At 38.7% G+C, this 25,704-nt stretch overlaps 1 pseudogene; it reads left to right on the forward strand.

Moving 5' to 3' along the window:
* The first annotated feature begins 9,484 nt into the window (after positions 1–9,484).
* Positions 9,485–12,510, forward strand: LOC129673376 (pinin-like; annotated as a pseudogene).
* Positions 12,511–25,704: the final 13,194 nt, after the last annotated feature.

The raw sequence follows: 25,704 nt of genomic DNA on the forward strand, positions 1-25,704 counted from the left end.
GGCTGCATTCAGCACCACGGTGGCGGACAGCTTCTTATAGGCTCAACCCTTGTGGCACCGCCCCAGGCCGGGCCCGCCCCCCCACCCCCCACCCCCGCTTGCTTGCAAGAGTGGCCTAGGAGGGTCCTTGGTTGCTCCAGGGCAGACACTCTGCTGTGGTGTGCTTTGGCTACTTGATGAGGAAGCAAAGAGAAAAGCTTTCTCTCCTCTCTCTCTCTCTCTCTCTCTCTCTCTCTCTCTCTCTCTCTCGTATTCATACATTCCAATATCCATAAATCCAGAACTGCTTACTGCAACTCTTTCTCTTCCTCCCAAATTATGAACCAGATAATAGATATTTAAATCAGGTTTTCGGACAACGCTGCCGAAGCGATGCCCTGAGGAGCTGCAATACAGAAGCCTTAGGAGGAGGGATTTCCCATTATCTAACCTGATGTCTAATGCCTTTTTCTTTACTTCACAGGGGAGATTCAGAGAAAGCTTGCGAAGCGATTTCACCTGCAAGAGTGGGTGATTGACTGGTATTGATCTAATTGGGATTTCTTGTTTAGCCATTTAGGGATATGACTGCTCCCCTACTTTTCGGACCTTCACATCTGTATCTGTCCCTGGTCGCTGTTGGCTCATCGCTTCACGGGTACTGAAGGATGATTGGTGCTATGGGTTCCATCAGAGAGAAACATTTAAAACAATTTTAAAAGGCCATGGCTGGGGGATGATTAGAGACAAGAGGGTGCAGAGGATCAGTTGTGAGCCCATAGTTGGTTCTTAAAAGCTTTCCATCTAAAACATAAAAGATGAGCTTTGATTGCTTCCTCGGGGCTCTCTATTAGAGATCTTGGTTGTTTAGCTTCTAGCACGCATCTGGACTCTCTTCCTTTGCCATAGATCACTTTATTGTGTTTTTAGTGGGAAGCTGCCAGAAACCTGTCAAGTGTTAACAGAATGAGGAACCAGTAATGATGTCTTCTCTGTGAAGTTGACAATCAAGTTAGAGTGTGCAGGCTCTCTCCACATCAGAGGAAGTTGATGCCTCTCTCTCTCTTTCCCATATCTCATACCCAACACAGATTTATTTTACACCACAGATTCCTAACAACCTTTGATTTCAGCTGCCAGCTCTGCAGCTACTGGACACTGGACTGAATTTCCAGCATCCTTTACACGACTCCCAACTGTAACCTTGTATTCTGGGAGCTCCTGCTCTAATCACTGGAAAACTGAAAGGCTGTTCAATGAAATTTGGACCAACTGCTCATTATTTTATTAAAGAAAAATTCCGGAGGTCCTGTTAGCTGTAAGCAAATAGCTTTCTATCTATACTTTAACTGAACACAATTATTTCAGTAGATTCCTGGTTCACAGAAAACTCAACATAAGATGTTGAAGCATAACAGGGGCTTTGACCCTAAAATATTAATGTTGGAAGACACAGCCTTTTCTGTCCTGCTGGAAAGGGGCTGTAGAAAGGAAAAGGATAACACAACTCAGTCTCTTTGTTTGGGATGGTTTCCCCCTACAGCCCATCTAAAGATATCCACAGAGATGCTTGTCTCTCTACTATTATATCATAAAAGTACATCAACTTATGTTTCTTCTTTTGTTAAAAGTGTGTTATATTTTCCAGCAGGAAGCATTCTGTTTTAACCCTCAGGGCCAGATCAATGGGCTAGCTGTATGTGTTCATACAACATAGGAGCATGTCACCATAAAGTCCACAATCGAGATTTATCATGAAGTTGTTAGTGCATACCATCACTCCTGGTTTTTGATGCGCACATACAGACATAGTGGATAGTCTACAAATTATACCTAACTTACAATCCTATTTAAGTTGTAGCTTTTATAATAATAATGATGATGATGATTTTGTCTCAAATACACCTGTTCTTGGAGCAACTTTGAGCTTTAACCAGCAGATGTTTGTCTAAGATTTGCCAATGCTTCAGCAAATCTTGTTTACTGTGTCCCTGACAGTGGTGAGGGGCAAACAGCTGTTCCTCACATAGAGTAGTATAAACAAGGCCATTTTCTGAGGGCATTTTTGCTGCAAGGAGTTTTAGGCACAGCAGAATATTAATCACTATTAAAACAGTTTCAGCCAGATTGCTATTTACCTATTGAAATCCTGTCTTTCATAGGACATCTAGTCTGTCAGATGCAGCTGCCACATGTTAGAGGGAAGCTAAATCATGTATCTCTTTCCGTGTGGATGCACACAGAATAATTAATACCTGCGGAACTTCTGCATCTGAAGAGGCACACAGCTTCTGTTCAGTTAGTGAATCCTCAGTTAGTATCAATACAGTGAGGAAAAATGGACAATGAAGACTTGTGTCTTACAATAACTCATCTGGACATCATATCAAATGAAAACATTATCCAAATAAAAAAGAAAAACAAATGAAGTGCATATCAGTTTTGAAAGTACATGTAAGCTTGAAGACCTGAGTTCACATCCCTGGAATTTTAAGTAAAAATAAGGGTGTTATTTGACAGACCTGCCACTTTATTCATGGAGTAGAAGATGGAAATAGGTAGATCTCCAGCACTCGTTGGCTTTACAGTCTAAACAACCAGTGAGCTCTGAGTTCAAATGTGAGACTGTCTCAAAAGGTAGATAATGCTATTAAAAGTCACCTGGTATCGCACCTACATGTGCATGTATACACATTGTTTTTGCACACTCACATACACTGTATAGGCATACACGATACCTGTACTATCCATTCATAAACAAAAAAATACATAAAAGAATGGAAAAGAATTGTATTATATTTCAATATTTTTTTTCATGAAATCCTTATGTTTCTTCCATAATGGAACAAGGAAAAAGAATGATTCACCACAAATTCTTTGCTGCTGAATATTCAGCAAGAGGTCCATCTAATCTTATCATACCTGGAGGATATATTTGGTCATCTACATTTTATTGAGGGATTCAGGGGGAGACATGGTGACATATTAACTAGTACAAAAAGTGGTTTCTGCTCAGAGACTACTGACCAGTCCACACCCCTTCCCAGGTGTTTTTCTTTACTTTTGACGTCCTATATGATAAAATCCTTGTAACATAGGTGCTGGAGTGTACAAAAATAGAATTTATGTATGACTACACTGGCTATTCTGTTTTGAAAATCATTATTTTGGACAATTTTGACGTCACACCTCATGATCTGTTTTATTGACTGAAGGATAATTCCTGTTACCACCATATTTTCAGGGTTTTGTTTGTTTGTTTGCTTGCTTTTTGATTTGTTGTTTTGGGTGCTTTTTTTGTCAATTATTGATGCAGCAGAAAGTCATTTTGTTTTCCTCTTTCCTTTAAGTTTTTTTTTTTTTGTAACTTAATTTTCTTGTTTTATGTTTTGTTTACCTTCCTTATAGTAATTGGCTGGTAATAGGAAAAAGGAAATGGAAAATTTGCTACTCTTCCAGGCCTAAAACTGGCTTAAGATAATAGGACAGAGACACATCCAAAGTTAAGATAACAGAGGCTCCTAGCGTGAGACTCTCTGCCAAGTCTCATATTACAAGTGCTGTTGAAGATTTTGAGTTGACAAAGTTTACTTCCTTTGAGAAGGGAGTCACAGGTGGCATAATGAATCATTTTTTTTTTTGTCTCCTTGTGGTAAACCATTGTTAATGTCATGCCAAGGCAGGTATATTTACTTTAACAGGAGAGCTGAGTCTTAACATAATGAAACAGAATTCTACTTTTTCAGAAGGATAGACAACCATATTAATATCCAGGGAGAAGTTTGCTAAAGTATGTATACTTCCCATGGATATGCTTTCATTGGGTTGATTTTGGAGGTGTTTTCTCCTTCCAAATTGTCTGTGTAATTACATTTTTACAGGCCCAGACCTGTCACAATCATACAAAGATATCAAACCTCTTTTTCATTTATGTCTGTGTATTTTCAAAGAAGTGCCCGCCCAAAATGACCAGGATGTCATTTGGATATGCTTTACATTTCTTGAGAAGCCTGCCTGAGTAATTTCACAGAATGTGTTTTGGGAGTGACAGTGAAATACTAAGACTGGATCTTGGCATAAAAGCTGCATAGTGTGAGGTTTAGCTTTAAGGTAGAGCTTGATTCCTCTGAGAGGCAGTCTCTTTTTAAAAATGTATCCTGTGTGTGATATGCTTATATATTGTGTGCTTGTTTGTGTGTACTTGTGTATATGTGCATTGTTGGGATATGCATTCATGCATGCCTGTATGTTTGTGTGTGTGTGTGTGTGTGTGTGTGTGTGTGTGTGTGCGCACTCGCACGCGCACATTTGTATATGTCACCTGTTTGTGAGCATGGGTGTGTATTTGCCTATGTATGTGTTTGTTTCATCTGTGTGTGCATATGTGCATACATACATTTGTTTGTGTGTGTATGGGTGCCCATGGAGGCCAGAAGAGGGCATCATATCACTGGAGCATCTGGAGTTACCAGCAGTTAGGATCCACTTGAAATGAGTGTTGGGAACAGAGCCTAGTGGTCTCTGCAAGAGCAACAAGTACTCTTAACCATAGAGCCATCTCTCCAGTACCTGGCATCAACATTTAAAACCTGTAATACAAGGACTCAAGCATTTGGCTTTGGTGTTCCTTAATATTTAATAGAACCAAATGTGGAATGATATTTCTGTTATAGAAGTTTCAGTTATCAGTGTGAAAATCTAACACAAAGAAGACAATTTATCCACTTATCCCTGAAGTAAAAATAGCTGCAAACATCTAAAAAGATCTTACCCATTCTAGAAAACTGCATAATTACTTACTAACACACCACAGTCCACAGGAGCTGAGTGAGCAACATTTACGTGCCTAGCACTGCTTTTTATGAGATGCAAATGGTTATTTGGTCCTGCAGTCTGGATTTGAGGCCCCTCCACAAGTAACTTCCTGATTGGCAGTTGCTTTCAACTTCTCTGATCACCCAAGAGGCTGAGGAATAAATCTTGGGTAGATTAAACCTATTACAACTGCTGCAGGCTCCTTTTGAGCATTAACCTCCATTTGAGTTTCCTCACTTGAACTAAAATGTGACTGAAAATTTCATATTTATGAAAAAGAGTTCTTCAGGGTTTCTGCGGGAGTGGTTATCTAATGCTCTCTATGGTCCGGATCTGATAAGTCAGACACAAGAAAGGGTCAGGTTTGCTTGTTTTGTTTGTTTGTTTGTTTTGTGGGGTTTTTTGTTTGTTTTTTAAGAGAGAACTGTGTAAATAAAAAGCTGATTTTTCCTGCAGTTTCTCTACATCAGTGACCCAAGCTCATGAAGACAAGCCATAATAATAACTGCAGTCCATTAGGTGTGTGAAGTCTCTGCTGGGTGTCCTCCTCTATCGCTAACTGCCTCTTAAGAGAGTATTTATTTTAAATCTTTGTTTATTTATGTTTCTTTGTCTGCATATGCCTATTCTATGTGGGTACCTAAGGAGTCCAGAAAAGGGTGTCAGATTCCTTGCGGCTGCAGTTACAGGGCTTTGTGTGCTGTCCAAAGAAGGTGCTAGGAACTGAATTCAGGTCTCTAGACGAGCAACAAGATTTCAGAACTGGTGGCCTGTTCCTCCACCTACTCTGTCTTATGTTTTTGAGACAGGTCTCTCAATGAACTTGAAGCAGTGGACTTGGATTTGGCAGCACTGGTGGCCAATAAGATTCAAGAACCCTCTTGATGACCTCTACAGCACTGGGGTTAAAATAATTTGACACTGTGCCCAGCTTTTCACATGAGAGCAGGGATCTGAACTTCTGTTAGCATGGATGAACAAACAATCTCCCCAGCCCCAGTTGGTTTTCAGTTTCAGTCACAACAGTAAATGACTTCTACAGTGGAACACAATGTCAAAATGCAAACTTGTGATGCTCAGAGTCTCTAGAAGGTGGAATAATGCTTATTAAGCATTAACCTCCATTTGAGTGTCCTCACTTGAACTAAAATGTGACTGAAATTTTCATATTTATGAAAAAGGTTTCTTCAGGGTTTCTGCAGTCCTGCTGTCCCTGAGGAAACAGCTGAACATGCGGTGTGCTGTTACTAACTCTGCTGAATTTAAAGAAGAAAAACAGATACCTACCACACGTGAAGTCCCTCCCTGATCTTTACATAATCCAAGCCAGTATCTGAACAGAAGATCTTTGGCAGATTCCATTAGGAAGAGGCTAATAATCCTATACTGTTCTCCAATGTCATATTTTTTAAAAAACCAATATGCAATAAAAACAATTGATTTCCAGGGTTATTTTTTGTTATTATTATGTAACCTTTTCCTTAGCATCCTTTTGTCCCTTTTGCATTTAAACCAGAATGAAAAGTACACTGAAAAACATCTCTAATATACTTTTATTGGCATTTTAAATCGCATGTGTGCCAAGAGCCATCAGGGGGTGTGTTGAGTAGTAGGAAAAGGAAATGCACACAGCAAGCTCTCTCACACACACACACACGTACACAGAGAAAGTGTGTGTATGTGACAGAGGGAAAGCAAAAGAGAGAACATATCTGAAGTTTCTGTGTGAGAAATGTAGGATGTAGAATTGTTGCTCACTGTGAGAAGTAGAAGAAAGGATGCAGAAGGTATCAGAAGAAAAATACACATGCATTGATGACTCAATTTTATTTTTTTCTAGTATCTTTGAATTTAAGTTTGTTCAGTAAAGTACACAAGTCCTAAATTTATGAAAGTTTGCAAGCCAATATAGAGAATAGAATTACCTTAATTATCCTTATACTTATTAAAATAACTGTTACCTGACCCTTCCAACAGAAGATTTATATTATCATAACTATGTGAATATATATACAATGTAGATAATGCATGTTCATGCTCAGCACTATAGAATCACGTGTGTATATATGTGTGTGCGTGATGCACATGAGTTTCTATTGCCCTGTTAAATAATTTCACTCACTTCCTATTAAGTCATTTCACTGCGTTAAAATCATTAGAAATAACATGAATTGTAGATTAACTTGGTGTACTCTGATTTTTAGGGAGTCGTGACATAGCACTGCAACCAAACATGTCTAATATCAGAAGAATTTACTGTGTGATTAATGTAGGTTCACATCTGTAGATGTGGGTACCACACAACACATACTGAAGGCTTAAGTCAAAAATACTCAGAACAATGCATGTATTTTGTATATGTACATATTTTTGTAATTATTTCCTACATAATACATTATGAGGATTTTTATGCCATTTGAGTAGTTTTGGTTATCATAATCAACTAAACATATTTCTGTGAGAATTTATGCATAGCTATGAAAAGTTGAGGATGCTCAAGTCCTCATGAAATGAGGTGGTATGTGAATAATTAAAAAAAATAATTAAATAGTTGAGCATCCTCAACTTCTCATAGCCATGTACTTGATGTCAAGATAAAGCAGTCTCTGCAAACAACTTCATTCACAAGCTTGCATTCAGACATTATGTTCCACTGTAGAAGTCATTTACTGTTGTGACTAACCAAAGTGGAAATCTTATAAGGAACAACACATGAGGTTGATCTGTGCTTCTACCACATGTAAATGCAGATGTGCACACTTGCATTAAACTCAGTTCAATGCTTGAACTCAGTTCACCAGGGTTATTTTAATTAATTTTTTATTTTTTATATTAATTACAGTATATTTACTTTGTATCCCAGCTGTAACCCACTTCCTCATTCCCTCCCAGTCCTACCATCCCTCCCTCATCTCCTCTCTGCCCCTCTCCAAGTCCACTGATTGGGGAGGTCCTCCTCCTCTTCCACCTAACCCTACCTTATCAGGTCTCTTCAGGACCGGCTGCCATGTCCTCCTCTGTGACCTAGCAAGGCTGTTCCTCCCTCTGGGAAGAGGGGAGGTCAAAGAGCCAGCCACTGAGTTCATGTTCACCAGGTTTTTAGCAAGGGCTTTTAGTGTTGTTCCTCACTGAGCAGTCGCCCTAGCCCAGTTCCAGTTTTTGAAACAAGACCTTGAAATGTGTCATATGCTATGGAATGAGTATAATAACAAACGAGTCTCTCACATTTAAAAAAATACAGCCTGTATATGTAAATTTGAATATAGTAAGTTGCATTTACATTTCAAAACACTGTCAGTTTCAGTTGTTTTAAAAGAGAACTTCCTAGAATGGTTTCTCTCTTCTGAGCATGAGTGTTGATTACTGGGACTGCCTTTCTGAGACCTTGACTATGGCTCAATGTCACTGTGCACTTGTTTCTCAATGTCTGTTGTGTCATACATGCAATCTGCAGAAATAATGCCCATACACATCTTTTGGTATATTGATACATGTATGTGTGTGCGTTTGTGTATATGTGCTTGCATGTAGGTTCATGCTGAGCCTGGGGTTTGGCATCAGCTGTTTTCCTCAGTCATTCACCACCTTATTTTGTGAAACAGTTTCTCACTGAACCTGGATTTTGCTAACTCAGCTAGCCTGACCAACCACAAACTCTAGTAATACTCCTGCCTCTGCTTCCCCAGCACGGGGATTATAGCCATATGCCATAGTGCTGACTTTTCTACACTGTTGGTTAGAAACTTAGACACTCAGATATTCACATTTGCATAGCAAGCATTTGATAACTGAACCACCTCCCCAGACGACCCCATGTACATATATTCTTTTAGAATTATTTAAAGCATTGTGACCCATTTACTTAAAAGCTGACTGTTGGCTTAGATTTTTCAACAAACGTTCTTTATTTAGGGTTCATAAACACTTCCTTTCCATCCCACTGACCAGAGTTAGAGGAGATAGAAGGTTATCAGGGAAAGGGGGTTGTAGACCTTTTTAGAAGTAGTTCTTTGGGCTGAGTCCAACTTCATGTCAGGATACCAGCAGTACATTCCAAATGCCAACACCAAACAGCAACACAAATCAGCATGATTCAGCAGGTTGGGACAAGTCAGTGAAAGCCAAAAGACTCAGTTGGATTACCCTGAAAATTTCTCTAGAAAGTTTCTCTCTGTAAAGTTAAGTATCAAAGAACTAAGACCAACATTGCGATGTCAATCCAGAAAACATTGTCTCACTTTCAGTGGGCTTCTATATATGTCCTCTCATCAAAGTCCACCCACATGTTTTCATCTGGCCAAAGCCATGCCCCTAGAACAAGACAGGTTGGAGCAAAACATCATGACATCATGTGCTTTCTGACAAGACACCTTCTAGCAAAACATCACATGACCCAACTGAGTCATCAAAGAAACCAGAAATTTCCCCTTCACCTACCTCACCCACCTCTGCCTCTTATTCCATCATACCATTGTGCTTTATGGCCCAAAATTTCTGAAGTTTATCTCATTTTTTGACTGACTTTTCACCAAGAACAGTCCAAAATATGGACAAGCAGACAAAAAAAAAAAAAAGAAAAGTTCATAGTTAAGATTTACCATGTTCTCTGTTCAACAACTATTGACAATGATTTTCAATGGTTAGAAGAACAAAACCAAGCAGCTAAAAAGCTACACTTGAAAGATGACCTATGGAAGAACCTAGAGGTATGAAAGAATGACTGTGCATGTTGCTTAAGAAAGAGGAAGCAGCATTTTCATAGGAGCAGATGCAGATTTGCTTGCAGCTTCCAAGAGTCAGGGTTTAGTAATTGCTACAAACCCTGACTCCTAGGTGATCGTTAAGACTGATCATCAGCTCTTCAGGAGCTAGAATCCCCTAGGAGACAAAACTCTGGGCTGCATGTGAGGGAATTTCCTTTCTCTTGTGATTGTTGAGATAGGAAGATCCACCTCATCCTGGCTGATGCCATTCCATGGCTGTGGTTCTAGACTGAACAATTATTGTGAGTAGAAATAAACTTTTCTGCTATTTTCTTGGGGAAATGAGAATAATAATTAATGTAACATAATACTGACCGTATTTATTTTGAGACACTCTAAATTTCATATTTCATAGTTCTTTTGATCCTTTCTTGTAGGTAAACAAATTCTCACCAATGTAGCAGGAGGTGTGGGACTGGGGTTTCTTGGAATGAAAATGGTTATTGGCATGAATTCTGAAGCAGTCCCAAGCAAATTACATGCATTTTTTTTAGAATTAAAAAAATACCTTCATCTGTATATTTTCTGGCTTTCACTTTATCATTTCTATAAATTGTAAAGCTGGAAAGAGGTCAGGCGTTTCTTTGCACAGTTTTGACCCAAACCGTAAATACATTAATTTTTCCATTTTTTATAGTTAAATGTTTAAATCTAGAGCCAGTCTTTATGAATGGGGGCTCTGATAAAACAGATAAACTAAGATCTTAAAGGATTGTTTTTTAACACTTTACATAAAATAGTAAAACTTATGATACTGGGATTCTATGCTAGGTTTATTGGGCATATATTATGTTTTCACCTCATTTTAGGTATGCAAAAGAGTAGACAAAATATTAAATTAGTTTTATGTCAAAATTGGCATGATGTCAAATCAAACGTTATTCTATAAGTCAGGGATGGGGTAAACAAATTCATGGCTTACGCCTGAGGGACTCATTTAATATTCACTGTTAGTTAGATGGCTACATATCACTATACCAACTTCCAGCACACCCTAATTAGGGATGTTTTTGCCTCCCTTACACAGTAAAACATCATGAGTCTCACCAGGTCAGTTGCCATGGTATTTCAGTGGATAAACAGAACATCTAGAAAGTGGGTAATGAGTAAAATCCTTTTTATGCAAGCATAAAGACCTGTCTTCTGATTCCAAGCAGTCATGGGGGCACCTGTAATCTTAGCACTGGAAAGATGGAGACAGGAAAAATCTCAGATCCCATTGACAAATGACTCCAGCCAATAGGTGAGTTCCAGATTCAACAAGTGACTGTCTGAAAACATAAGGTACAGAGTGATAGAGGAAAGAGATCTACTGGTTACTTCTGCCTCTTACATGTGTATACAAGTTCACTACAGTTCCACAGTGTAAATAAACAAACCAGACACGTGCACAGGCACACACACACATAGTGTGTGTGAGAGAGAGTGCATAAATATATATATCTTCTACACATTTCCTCCTTATTTAACGGGAAATTTATTCTGTGGTCAATGACTGTTTTCTGAAGAATTAATATATGATAAGTAAATGGCAACAGCACATCTTCTAACAGAATTTAGAGCTAAAGGAACTACATACAATAAGGTCTTAAATACATACAAGTGTATGAGCTATAAATATGTCTTAAAAGTTAGGAGCACTTTCTGCTCCTGCAGATAACTCAGATTTGGTTCCCAGCACCTACATGGTAGCTCACAACCATCTTTAATTCTAAGTCCAGGAAATTTTTCTGTGGAAGTTTTGGTTTATGATATGTAAACATGATTTTGTTTTAACCCCAAGTGTGAACTATGGGACTGATTCAGATTGTCTACAGCAGCAAACTATTTGCCTATTGTAGGCTCTGAGAAGTGTGCTTTGCCAGCTGCAGATAGTTTAAATCTGAGATCTCCTAGGGAAAATAAATGCCAGTGCAAGAAGAGAATCACACCAGGAAAACAACTCAGAAGGTGGTGATGTTTAAAATCCAGCACTGCAGTCTTTGATTGGAGCTACCTCCAAAGAGAGCATGAGTAGAATAAAAGGAACTGATGAATATTTGGCTTGTCAATGGGCACCCTTCAAAAATTTAAACAAGAATCTACTGTTGCTACTGAAAGGCAAGAGAGACGCCATAAATTGAGCAAAAACTTGAAGTTTGGGCTGAACAAGAGAGAAAGCAGATTGGAAATGAAAACAGAGAACTGTTTGAGGAGAGGCAGGCTAAACAGAAAGAACTGTTCGGAAATAGAAGGTTGAGCTTACACAGCTGTAAGAAGAATTGACTGAGCATAAAGCCAAGATAATTAAGTATATAAGAACAAAAACAAATCCCCAATTGTTCTATATTTCTGGAAGAATGTGTCCAGCTACTCAAATCTAATAGAAGAGTCATAGAGAAAAAATGAATGCTTTATTTGAAAGTAGAAACGTTGAATTTGGAGAACAAATAAATAAAATGTCAGCTAGCATAGAAGACAATCAACGAATGACAAAGAGAGTCAACTGGTGAATAATGAAGAACAGAACACAGAAGAAAATGGTAAGGTGGCTCAGGGAGAGGAAGAATTGAAAAAGACAAGTATTCAGCACAGTGATGTAGAAAGAGAGGAGGCAAGAAAAGAAGAGGAGAAGGAAGCAGGTGCAGTTCATAGTGATGCAGAGAAAGAACAAGTGGAGGAGGAAAAAAAAGTAGGAAATGGAGTTTAAGATGAAGGAAGAAACCGAGGTAAGAAAAGGTGAGAAGCAACAGGATAGTCAGCCAGAAATTATGGATGTATTAGAGAAGTTTGAAAGCATCAAAAATGTAATTGCTGAGCAGGGAAGTAATGGAAACTAAGTTTAAAGTACAGAAACTTCAGAAAATAAAACTAGCAAAGAATTGAATACAGAGATGGAATTTTATGTTGAGCCAGATGAAGAATGTAAATCTCTTTCTCCTGGAATATCAATTCTCTGGAATTGGAAAAGTAACAGATAGAAGTTAGTAGAACTTCCTATCTGCCTGGCCTCCTTGTGACACAGTCCATGGACGAGGCAGAGGTGAGCAGCATGTGGACTCTGACCCACATCCTGTGATACTCCAAAGAGGCCAATGGGCCATCTGAGTAGCATTCACATTGGAGCCCTGTCTATCTACTGCCTACTTCCAACTTACTTAACCATCAGGTACCACCAAGCCTACTAAAAACAGAGACGCCCAGGTCTAAAAATTTAGACACCAGTATAAGAACAAAAGCCACAAAACCTAGGGCCATAAGACACCACAGAAAAAAAATTCTATTGTAGTAAACCCTTGAAATACTCTCACACCCGAAATGCAAGAAAACAATCTTTAATCTGAAGTGATGAAAATGATAGAAGCCTTAAAAGAGGAAAATAAATCCCTGAAATAAATACCGGAAAACACAATTGAGCAGGTGAAGGAACTGAATAAATCCTTAAAAGAAATACAGGAAAATACAATCAAATTGGAAATGGAAATGAATAAAACTGTTTAAGACCAAAAAATGGAAATAGACACAATAAGGAAAACACAATCTGAGACAAACCTGAGATAGAGATGTAAAACCTGGGGAAGACAATAGAAATGACACACACAAATATCATCAATAGAATACAAGAAATATAAGAGATAGAATCTCAGGTATAGAAGATACTTTTGAATAGATTGATATGTCAGTCAAAGAAAATGTTTAATCTCAAATGTTCCTGACACAAAATATCCAAGAAATCTGAGACACACAAAAATAAATAAATAAATAAATAAATAAATAAATAAATAAAATAAAATAAAAAAATAAAAGGAATAGAAGAAGAGTGAAGAAGAAGAGTGGACTCCTAGCTCCAAGGTCCAAAAATTATTTTCAACAAAATCATACAAGAAAACTTCTTAACCTAAAAACAGAGATGTTTATAAACATACAAAAAGTTTAGAAAACACCGAATAAAAAAAAAATCCATGTAACAGAACTACACCTGACTTCTCTCCAGAAACTATAAAAACCAAAGCCAGGAAGTCCTAGACAAATATCTTACAGACAACTAAAAGACTACAGATGTCAGCCCTGACTACTATACTCAGTAAAACTTTTAATCACCATAGAGGGAGAGAAACAAGATATTCCAGAATGAAATTTAAACAGTACCTAACCACAAGTTCAGTCCTATAGACAATACTGGAAGGAAAACTCCAACCCAAGGAGGCTAACTAAAAAATTAATTCAAAAAAATGGGCTGAGAAAAATATTAGGAAAACAACACCCTTAACAATAACTACAAATTTTATAAAGTACCTAGGTGTGAGTCTAAACAAGCAAGTGAAAGACCTTTATAACAAAAACACTCACGTCTCTGAGGAAAACAGTTGAAGATATCAGAAGGTGGAAAGACTTCCCATGTTCAGAATGGGCAGGATTAACATAATAAAAATGGCCATCTTACCAAAAGCAATCTACAGATTCTATGCAATTCCCATGAAAATGCCAATACAATTCTTTACAGACTGTGAAAGAACAATTTGCAACTTCATATGGAAAATCAAAATAACAGCACCAAATATCCAGAATAGCTAAAACAATCCTGTACAATAAAAGATCTTCTGGAGGTATCTCCATTTCTGATTTCAAGCTATACTGTAGAGCAGCATTAACAAAAACTGCATGGTACTGGCATAGAAACAGAATGGTGGATCAATGGAACCGAACAGAAGACCCATCTTACATCTGTCAAAATGGGTAAGATCAAAAACTCAATTGACAGCATATGTTGGTGAGGTTGAGGAGAAAGTGGAGCACTCCTCCATCACTGGTGGGAATGTAAACTCATATAACCACTTTGGAAATTCACCTGACACTTTCTCAGAAAACTGGGATCAGCTCTACTTTAAGACCCAGCTATTTCACTCCCAGGCATATATCAAAATGATGCTCTACCATACAACAAAGACATTTATTTGCTCAGTTACGTTCATAGAGGCTTTACTTGTAATACCTAGAAACTGGAAACAACCCAGATGTCCCTGCACTGAAGAAAAGATAAAGAAACTGTGGTACTTCTCCACAATGGAATACTACTCAGCTTTAAAAAACAAGGACATCATGAAATTTGCAGGTGAATGGATAGATCTGAAAAAGATTATCCTGAGTGAGGTTACTCAGACCCAGAATTACAAGCACGGTATATACTCATTTATAAGCAGATACTAGCCATATAATACAGGATAACCATATTATAAACCACAGATCTAAAGATGCTAACTAACAAGGAGGACCTTAGGGAGGATGCTTAACTCCCATTCAGAAGGGCAAATTGAATTGACACCTGAAGCAGTTGAAGAAAGGTAACAGCATGGGAGCCTACCATAGATGTCCTCCGAAAGACTGTATCCACTAGGGCATCAAAGCAGATGCTGAGAATCACAACTAGACATTGCGCAGAATGCAGAAAGTCTTATGGAAGAGTGGGGGAATAGATGGACCCAGAGCATGCAGGACCTACACAAGAAGACCAGCAGAGCCTATAAATCTGAAACCAGGTGGGCCTGCAGAGACCCACCTGGGCGCCAACCAAGGACCAGGCATGGAGAGATCCTAGGACCCCTGCTCAGATGTAGCAGATAGGCAGCTCAGTCTCCTTGTGGATTTACAAGCAAGGGTCCTGTCTCTGATATGGACTATGTTACCTGCTCTTGCATCACTTCCCCTGGGCAGGTGGTCTTGCCAGACCACAGAGGAAAGGGATGCAGCCAGTACATGAGACTTGATCAGTTGATAGGGGAGTAGGTCTCCCCTTTCTTAGGACTAAGGTAGGGGAATGGAGGAGTGGGAGGAAGGGTGAATAATTTTTTTTTAATTAAATTTAAATATAGATCTATTTTCATTTTTCTGCATGTGGACATCCAGTTGGACCAGCACCATTTGTTGAAGATGCTGTCTTTTTTTCCATTGAATGGTTTTGGCTTCTTTGTCAAAAATCAAGTATTCATAGGTGTGTGGGTTTATTTCTGGTTCTTCTATGTGGTTCCATTGATCCTCCTTTCTGTTTTTATGCCAATACCATGCAGTTTTTATTACTATTGCTCTGTAGTAAAACTTGAGATCGGGGATGGAGATACCTCCAAATGATCTGTTGTTGTACAGGATTGTTTTGGAGATTCTGGGTTTTTTGTTTCTCCATATGAAGCTGAGAATCTTTTTTTCAAGGTATGTAAAGAATTGAGTTGGTATTTTGATGGGAATTGCATTGAATCTGTAGATTGCTTTTGGCAGGATGGCCATTTTCACAATGTTAATCCTACCAATCCAGGAACCTTCCTCCACTTCTGGTGGGAATGTGAACTGGTACAACCACTCTGGAACTCTATCTGGGGCTTTCTAAGACAATTAGGAATAGTGCTTCCTCAAGACCCAGCTATACCACTGCTAGGTATATACCCAAAGTTTGCTCAAGTACACAAAAGGGATATTTGTTCAACCATGTTTATAGCTGCTTTATTTGTAATAGCCAGAACCTGGAAACAACCCAAATGTCCATCAACGGAGGAATGGGTACAGAAATTGTGGTATTTTTACACAATGGAATACTACTCAGCAATCAAAAAGGAGGAAGTCATGAAATTTACAGGCAAATGGTGGGATCTAGAAAAGATCATCCTGAGTGAAATATCCCAGAAGGAGAAAGACAAACACGGTATATACTCACTTATATAGACCTATAAGATGTGATAAACATAATGAAATCTGTACACCTAAAAATGATAATCAAGAGAGAGGACATGGGGTAAGATGATCAATCCTCGTTTAGAAAGACAGATGGGATGTGCATTGAATGTATGACAGGAGTCTACTGAATGCATTTGAAAGACTCTAACTAGCAGTGTTTTCAAAGCAAAGACTCATGACCAAACCTTTGGCAGAGTACAGGGAATCATAAGAAAGAAGGGGAGTTAGTCTGATGGGGAAAAGATAGGAGCTCCACAAGGACCAAATATATCTGGGCACAGGGTCTTTTCTGAGACTGACATTCAACCAAGGACCATGTATGGATATAACCTAGAACTTCTGCTCAGATGTAGCCTGTGGTAGCTCAGTAACCAATTGGCTTCCCATAGTGAGGGGAACAAGGACTATTTCTAACAGGAACTCATGACTGGCTCTTTGGCCTCCCCACCCCCCAAGGGAGGGTGGGATCGGCAGGGGAGGAGGGAGGGGCTTATGGGGGGATACAAAATGAATAAAGTGTAATTAATAAAATAATAATAATAATAAAAGATTGAAAAAAATAAAAAATAAATAAAACCTATACAAAAAAATTATATTAAAAATGGCAATGTTGGTCTGAAGTAAGATAATCTCCATATTTAGTTTAGAAAATGCTACAGATGTTAGCAATACAAATACAGGGGAAAGGCTGTGGGCAGTTTAAATTTTGTATCTCAAATCTGAATTATTTGTGGTTATACTTGCTTGCTTTCTTCACAAGTTTTTATACATAGTTTCAGTATAGAAGGTAGAAGTCTCCAAACTGGCATACTTAGAGATTAGCTCAGAGGAGAAAACAGTTCCAAACAGCGCTTCTTTGACTCTTTCTCTCTCTCACACTTGCTCTCTCTCTTTCACGAAATCTCGCTCTCTTTCTGTGTTTGTGTGTGTGTACACGTGTGTGAATGTGAGTGAACACATGTCATGGCATATGCATGGAGGTCAGAGGGCAATCCCTGACCTCACCACCAACTATGTGAGTCAGATCTCTTTGTTGTTTGCTGCTGCACATGCCAGGCTACCTGGTCCCCAATGTTCCAGGGATTCTCCTGTCTCTACCTTCCTTCTTGCTCTAAGATCACTAGGATTCTTTGTATATGCTACTATGTCTGGTTTATAGGGGTTCTATGAGTTTTAACTCAGTTCTTCATGCCTGTGTGGCAAGTGCTTTACCCACTCAGCATCTATTGATCCCCAGTTTCAAAAACTTAAATTCCTAAGGAGCAGAGATACCCGTGACATTTAAATGATGTTTGTAGTCAAGGAAGCCATCTTAAAAGTGGTATTAAAATTTTAAATGTACAGATCTTTTGTTTACAATTATCAGAAACATTATTTTTTAATCTAAAGGACAAGTTCTTTCACACAAATACTAATCATTCATTTTCCCTAAAGCCCACACTAGTTAACAAAGTTACAGAATTCAAATAGGCTGTGAATAGCATTTTATGCTTAGCAGTACAATTTCCACAGAAATATTCAATTCTAAACCCATTTCAGAAGGTCCTAAACATCCATGTTGTGTGGGTAAATGGAACAATGTCTGAGATTTGCTTTAGATTCTAAAATCTTCACAAGGGAATGAGTTGTTCTGTTAAAAAAATCAACAAATATTGACAGATGCCTTTCTATCTTCTGTGCTCATAGTGTGAGTAATCTTCACTTTGAGTCTGGAGGAAAAGCTTGTTCACAGTAGAAAAGGGGGAGAACAACTATACCCCCATATTTCTCGATGTTGTTAAGGGGGCAAAGCAAGAGGCACATGTAACTGCCTGGAATGTTCCCCAAGCCTTTAGGGGCCATGACCCAGGTCAAAGAAGAATCTGATCTTCAACATAGTAAAGAATTTCAGGACTAACAAGTGTGAAGCTGACTTGGGAGTATATATGGATGTTTCATATAGATTTAAACACAAAGGTTAAGGGAAAGAGGCAGAAAGAAAGACACACAGAATGGGTATGTTCTTTTCTAATCATCACTTTCAATGTGTGTACAATTTGTTCTATAGACCAGTGGATTTTGAAGTTACTATCCTTAGCTACTTAGAAAGGAATCAAAGAGTGATCATGGTTTTTTTGTTTGTTTGTTTTGTTTTGTTTGTTTTCTGAGTGGCATCTAGTAAGACTGTGATTGACAAGTTGAAACTCTAGATCATGGGGAGGCAGGAGGGTAGGGTCTGACCACAGTTAGCAGAGTTCACAGTCTTGTGTGAGAGTCTGAAGAAACATCAGTACAAAGGAAGGGGTTCCTGTTGATAGTCATGTAGAGTCAAATGCTGTGAGAATTGATGCTAAGTGTTTACTAGACAGATTGGAGCATCACGTATTACATAGATCTCTAGACATGCTGGTATGGAAGCATTTTGACTAGCTCAATTGATGTAGAAGGACATATCTTAATTGTGGGCAGCATCATTCATGGGAAGAAACTCCTAGAACATTTGAAATGGAGAGAGTCAAGAGAGTAGCATTCATTCAGACTTTTCCATTCCTACTTTATGTCTTAGATTTTTCTCTGATTTCTACCCTGCCTCATTTCCATCATGACTTGAAGTTTTATCATTTCACCATGGAGACCTAGGATAAGACCACATCTCCTCTTTCCATGTCCTCATTGTCCCTGCCTACCAGTTTGTGTTCCATTAACACTAAATTTGCTTTACTTATTATTTTAGGGAGCTCATGGATGTAAAATTAATAGTAAACCTTAATTGATTATAATCCACAAATTCAAACATTTCTAAAATGAATGTTTTCCACAATTCCATACATAAGATCCAGTGAGCACGTGCAAACATTTCAAATAAACAAAATCAGTGGCAATGGTAATAATCTCCAGAAAGTAATTATGAGATATGCACACATTTCCACATTGCTCAAAGTGTTTGTGTGTGTGTGTGTGTGTGTGTGTGTGTGCGCGCGTGTGTGTGTGTGTGTGTGTGTGTTGAGGCAAAGGATCCAGCTTAGATCCTCACATTCTAACATTGGGCTATACTTCCAATACTAGGGTGCTCATACTATGTTACTCTTTAATGCTACTCTTGTATAGTGTTTAATAACAAAATTCTTCCAAATTTAGATCTGACTGTAAGAAAAATGTCCTAAATGTAGAATCTTAAAAACATGTACAGATGACCATGATAGCTTTTGTTCACAATTAAAAACAAATATAATACATTTGTAATTCTCAATTTGACAAATGCATTTTGTATACTCATATCATGTAACCTTACACAAGTATTATTGATAGTAATTATGGAGAAATGACTTTAAAATTTAGCAACTTGCTGAAGCAAAATTAGCATATAATAAGGATTCAAAGTTTAATAGTAATATGAGCATTATCTGTGTACACAAACAATAAAATGAGCAAGAAATCACTTAACTAGACATTCAAGAATGGAAGGTTTGTACAATTTTTCTGTCAGAAAAGTTTTATGTCTGTTCAAACAGTTAACTTAAAGTCTAGAAATTGGAGACCACAGAGGAAAAGAAAGGCATTGATGAAGACCAAATGAATTAGTATTGCCATTCTAATTATCTGGGGTTGATGACATAAAGTCAATCAAGGAATCGAATAACCTCTTGTGAGAATTAAGAAGAGGAAATGGAATTTCATAGCAGGTTTTCTGTGAAGACTATCACAAGTGAAATGTGTGAACAACAAACTAACATATGCATGCTGATAAGACTGATAGAGCAGGCTTCCTGTGACATGCCAAGCATACATGTGGGTATAAGTTTGCGCTTCTTTAAGCAATCTCTAGTGAACTACAAAGATAGACATGAACCATTTTGCTGTGTGACCAAGATTCTGCTGTCCCTTGCTTTTATCCATTAGGTAAAGGAATGACTTCTATTTCAAAGGGCTTCCTGAATTCTTTTTTTTTTATTTTATTTTTCTTTATTAATTACACTTTACTCACTTTGTAAACCCCCTCGTGGTTCCCTCCCTCCTCCCATCCCAATCCCTCCCTTCCTCCACCCTCTGCATGCATGCCCCTCCCCAAGTCCACTGATAGGGGAGGACTTCTTTTCCTTCCTTCTGATCCTAGTTTTGTTAGGACTCATCAGGAGTGGCTGCATTGTCTTCTTCTGTGGCCTGGTAATGCTGCTCCCCCCTCAGGGGGAGGTAATTAAAGAGCAGGACAATCAGATCATGTCAGAGGCAGTCCCTGTTCCTATCACAATGGAACCCACTTGGATACTGAACTGTCATGGGCTACATCTGTGCAGGGGTCTAAGGTTATCTCCATGCATAGTCCTTGGTTGGAATAGCAGTCTCAGGAAAGACCCCTGTGCTCAGATTTTTTGGTTCTGTTGCTCTCCTTATGGAGTTCCTGTCCTCTCCAGATCTTACTGTTTCCAACTTCTTTCCAAAGATTTCCTGCACTCTGCCCAAAGGTTGTCCATAAGTCTCAGTATCTACATTGATAGTCTGCAGGGCAGAGCTTTTCAGAGGTCCTCTGTGTCAGGCTCCTGACTTGTTCCCTCTTTTCTTCTTCTTCTGATGTCCAGCCTCTTTGCCTTTCTGGGTAGGAATTGAGCATTTTAGCAAGAGTCCTCCTTCTTGATTAGTTTCTTTAGGTGTAAAGATTTTAGTAGGTTTATCCTATATTATATGTCTATATGAGTGAGTATATACTGTGTGCATCCCTCTGCTGCTGGGATAGCTCACTCAGGATGACCTTTTCCAGATCCCACTATTTACCTGCAAATTTCATGATTTCCTTGTTTTTTATTGCTGAGTAATATTCCATTGTGTAGATATACCACAATTTGTGCATCCATTCCTCCACTGAGGGGCATCTGGGCTCTTTCCAGCTTCTGGCTATTACAAATAAGGCTGCTACAAACATGGTTGAGCAAATGTCCTTATTGTGTACTTGAGAATATTTTGGATATATGCCTAGGAGTGGTATAGCTGTGTCTTGAGGATGCGCTATTCCTAGTTGTCTGAGAAAGCGCCAAATTGTTTTCCAGAGTGGTTGTACAAGTTTACATTCACAACAGCAGTAGAGGAGGGTTCCCCTTTCTCCACAACCTCTCCAGCATGTGTTGTATCTTGAGTTTTTGATCTTAGCCATTCTGATGGGTGTAAGGTGAAATCTTAGGGTTGTTTTGATTTGCATTTCCCTGATGGCTAATGAGGTTGAGCGTTCGTTTAAGTGTTTCTCTGCCATTCGATATTCCTCTGCAGAGAATTCTTTGTTTAGCTCTGTACCCCATTTTTTAATTGGATTACTTGATTTTTTGCTGTTTAATTTCTTTGTTTCTTTATATATACTGGATATTAGCCCTCTGTCAGATTTAGGGTTGGTGAAGATCTTTTCCCAATCTGCAGACTGTCGTTTTGTTCTGAGGACAGAATCCTTTGCTTTACAGAAGCTTTTCAGTTTCATGAGGTTCCACTTATTGATTGTTGCTCTTAGAGCCTGTGCTGTTGGTGTTCTGTTCAGGAAGTTGTCTCCTGTGCCAATGAGTTCAAGGGTGTTCCCCACTTTTTCTTCTAAGCAGTTTATTGTGTCTAGTTTTATGTTGAGGTCTTTGATCCACTTGGACTTTAGTTTTGTGCAGGGTGATAATTCTGAATTCTTGATGGTGTGTGATATCAGTATGAGCCCAGACATAATTCACTTTGAATACTTATTGTAGCCCTATCCCTCTTCTCCTTCTGGTCCTACCCATCCTCTTCTCCCCACCCCCTATTCCTCAGATAAATGGAGCCTCTCCTAGTTATAATTCTAAAAGCGTTTGACAGGACTAATTTGTGATAGTTAATTTTGATTGTTAACTTGAGAATATATAGAATCAGGCAGGAGACAAGTCCATTGGTATGTCTGTGAGAGACTTGCTAGGTTGGGTTCACTGAAAACCCATCATCACTGTGGTGGCAGCATTCCATAGGCAAGAGTCCTGGACTAACTAAAAAGGAGAAAATGAGCTGAGGTCCTGTGTTCATCTCTTTCTCTTCTTGACTGGTTGAAATATGACCAAACACATATAATTCCTGCCACCATGCCTTTCCCATCATGATGCACTGTACTCAAGACTTTGCTGCAGCTTCCATCCAAAGCTGCTTTTGTCAGGTAATGCATCTCATCAATGAGATAATTAAGGGATTCACCACTATAATAATTACTTAGATAGAGAAACAATGACAGGCAGTCAGAGGTCTTGACTGTTGGGAAGATTGTGTGCAGGAGCAGGTACTCATCATAGAGAGACACCTGTGTGAGAAGAAGGGAGAAGGATCAGCCCATGGGTTTTCAGAAATAACACATCTCAGCAGATTTTTATTTTGGCCTGGTCTTATTTATTCTACCTGTACTTATAATAGTTTCATCATTTATTTTGAATGATTTTGTGGATGAAATAATGTACCCCAAACTATTTTTAAAATAACAGCACCTAACAGAGTAGTAAACACACTCTCTCAACCAAACTGTATAAAGCAAACTAGTTAACTAAACAGAAAGGCAGCTGGTCATCAGTCCCTTCATTCTCTGTAATGAAACCATGACTAGTCATTCATAGTTGAAATCTCCAAATTGTAGGGCAAGATTGGAAAATATTATAAATTGGTGTCTTGGAAACATCACTCCATTTTGACCTAGAAAATCCCCAGTTTGTTGAACTGAATCTATAAAAATAATATGCTACAAATCTACCGATGCCAGGGGTTTACAATAAGCTAATTATAAAGCAAGGTAAGTACTCAGCTATGACATATTGACTGGATAATCAGCAGTACTATGGTTAAAATTACATTTTTAATTTTATAGTTAGCTAGTTCTGTTTGTGTTTCTCTTCCATTTACCCCCTTTCCCCAAGTGTGTCTGCACTTGTATGTATGAGTGACAGTATGCATATGTCATAGTATATATGGATGTCTCAGGACAATGTTCAGAAGTTGGTTCTTGCCTTCCTCCATTTTAGTCTTTGGGGTTGAACTCATGTCATCATGCTTGAGAGGCACCTTTACCAAATGACCCTGAAACTTCTTTTCTTTTTATTAAGAAGGGACTCAAATAGAAAAATCATCAATGTAAAAGCCACATCTAATTATGTGAGCATTAACAGGAATCTGTATTTTTCTTTAAGTTACAAAAACTGTCAAGTTTATTTTTTATATCCATATTTATTTTTAATAAGAAACATAACAAGTGTGGTCATGTGTGCATATGAACACACAATCACACACACATAAATAAAAATTTAAAATACTTGTCACCCTACACAAAACTGAAGTCCAAGTGGATCAAAGACCTCAACATAAAACCAGACACATTAAATCGGCTAGAAAAAAAAGTGGGGAATACCCTAGAACTCATTGGTACAGGAGAAAACTTCCTGAACAGAACACCAACAGCACAGGCTCTAACAGCAACAATCAATAAATGGGACCTCATGAAATTGAAAAGCTTCTGTAAAGCAAAGGACACCGTCATCAAAACAAAGCGACTGCCTACAGATTGGGAAAGAATCATCACCAACCCTCTATCTGACAGAGGACTCATATCCAATATATATAAAGAACTAAACAAGCTGAAAAGCAACAAACCAAGTAATCCACTTAAAAAATGGGGAACAGAGCTAAAGAGAGAATTCTCTGCAGAGGAATATCGAATGGCAGAGAAGCACTTAAAGAAATGCTCAACATCATTAGCCATTAGGGAAATGCAAATCAAAACAACCCTGAGATTTCACCTTACACCCATCAGAATGGCCAAGATGAAAATCTCAAGGGACAACACATGCTGGAGAGGTTGTGGAGAAAGGGGAACGCTTCTCCACTGCTGGTGGGAATGTAAACTGGTACAACCACTCTGGAAATCAATCTGGCGCTTTCTCAGACAACTAGGAATAGCGCTTCCTCAAGATCCAGCCATACCACTCCTAGGCATATACCCAAAAGAGGCGCAAGTACACAACAAGGACATTTGTTCAACCATGTTTGTAGCAGCTTTATTTGTAATAGCCAGAAGCTGGAAACAACCCAGATGCCCCTCAACTGAAGAATGGATGCAGAAACTGTGGTACATCTATACAATGGAGTATTACTCAGCAATGAAAAATAAGGAAATCATGAAATTTGCAGGTAAATGGTGGGACCTGGAAAGGATCATCCTGAGTGAGTTGACCCAGAAGCAAAAAGACACTCACGGTATATACTCACTCATATAAACATACAATATAGAATAAACCCACTAAAAGCTGTACATGTAAACAAACTAAGCAAAAGAGAGGACCCTAACTAAAATGTTCAATCCCCATCCTGAAAGGCAAAGAGGATGGACATCAGAAGAAAACGAAAATAGGAAACAACCTCGGAACCCGCTACAGAGGGCCTCTGAAAGCCAGAAGAAAACAGGAAACAACCTTGAAACCTGCCACAGAGGGCCTCTGAAAGCTTCTGCAGTATAGACTGTCAAAGCAGATGCTGAGCCTGATGGCCAACTGATGGGCAGAGTGAATGGAATTTTATGTAAGAAGTAGGAAATAGTAAGAGCTGGAGGGAACGGGAACTCCACAAGCAGAGCAACAGAACAAGATAATTTGAACACAGGGAACTTCCCAGAGACTCATACTCCAACCAAGGACTATTTGTGGAGATGACCTGGAACCCCTGCACAGGTGTAGCCCATGGCAGTTCAGTGTCCAAGTGGGTTACATAGTAATGGGAAGAGGGACTGCCTCTGACATAATCTGATTGGCCTGCTCGTTGATCACTTCCCCCTGAGGGGGGAGCAGCCTTACCAGGCCACAGTAGAGGACAATGCAGCCACTTTTGATGAGAACTGATAGACTAAGATCAGAAAGAAGAGGAGAACCTCCCCTATCAGTGGACTTGGGGAGTGGCATGCATGCAGAAAGGGGAGGGAGGGTGGGATTGGCAGGGGAGGAGGGAGGGGCCTATGGGGGGATACAAAATGAATAAAGTGTAATTAATAAAAAAAAATAAAAGATTTAAAATAAAATAAAATATAAAGTGGAACATGGTACAGGAAGACACATGCCATTGACTTCTGGCCTACACATGCACACATGCAGTACACATACAGACACACACACACAAAACATGAATAACTAAAAATAAATTACTTATATTTTAATAAATTTGTCATGTTATAAGTTAATTTAAAATATGAAGAATTCAAAAAGGCTAGAGATATTCAGAGTGGGGCTGTAGGTAAGAAAGCCTCCCGGGAACTATCTACAAACATTTAGCACAATTCCATACATTCACCTCTCCTGGTGAAGTGCACTGCTGAAGGGTGTGTTTATGGATACATTTCACTCCTGCTTAAAACTCACTCATCCATGTCTCTCCTCTTTGAGTTTGCTTCTGTGGATTTATGAGATGTGGTTTCTCTTTTACGATTATTATTATTATTATTTATTTT

This window comes from Psammomys obesus, unplaced genomic scaffold (genome assembly GCF_907164565.1).
Source record: "Psammomys obesus unplaced genomic scaffold, mPsaObe1.curated_primary_1811, whole genome shotgun sequence".
NCBI lineage: Eukaryota > Metazoa > Chordata > Mammalia > Rodentia > Muridae > Psammomys > Psammomys obesus.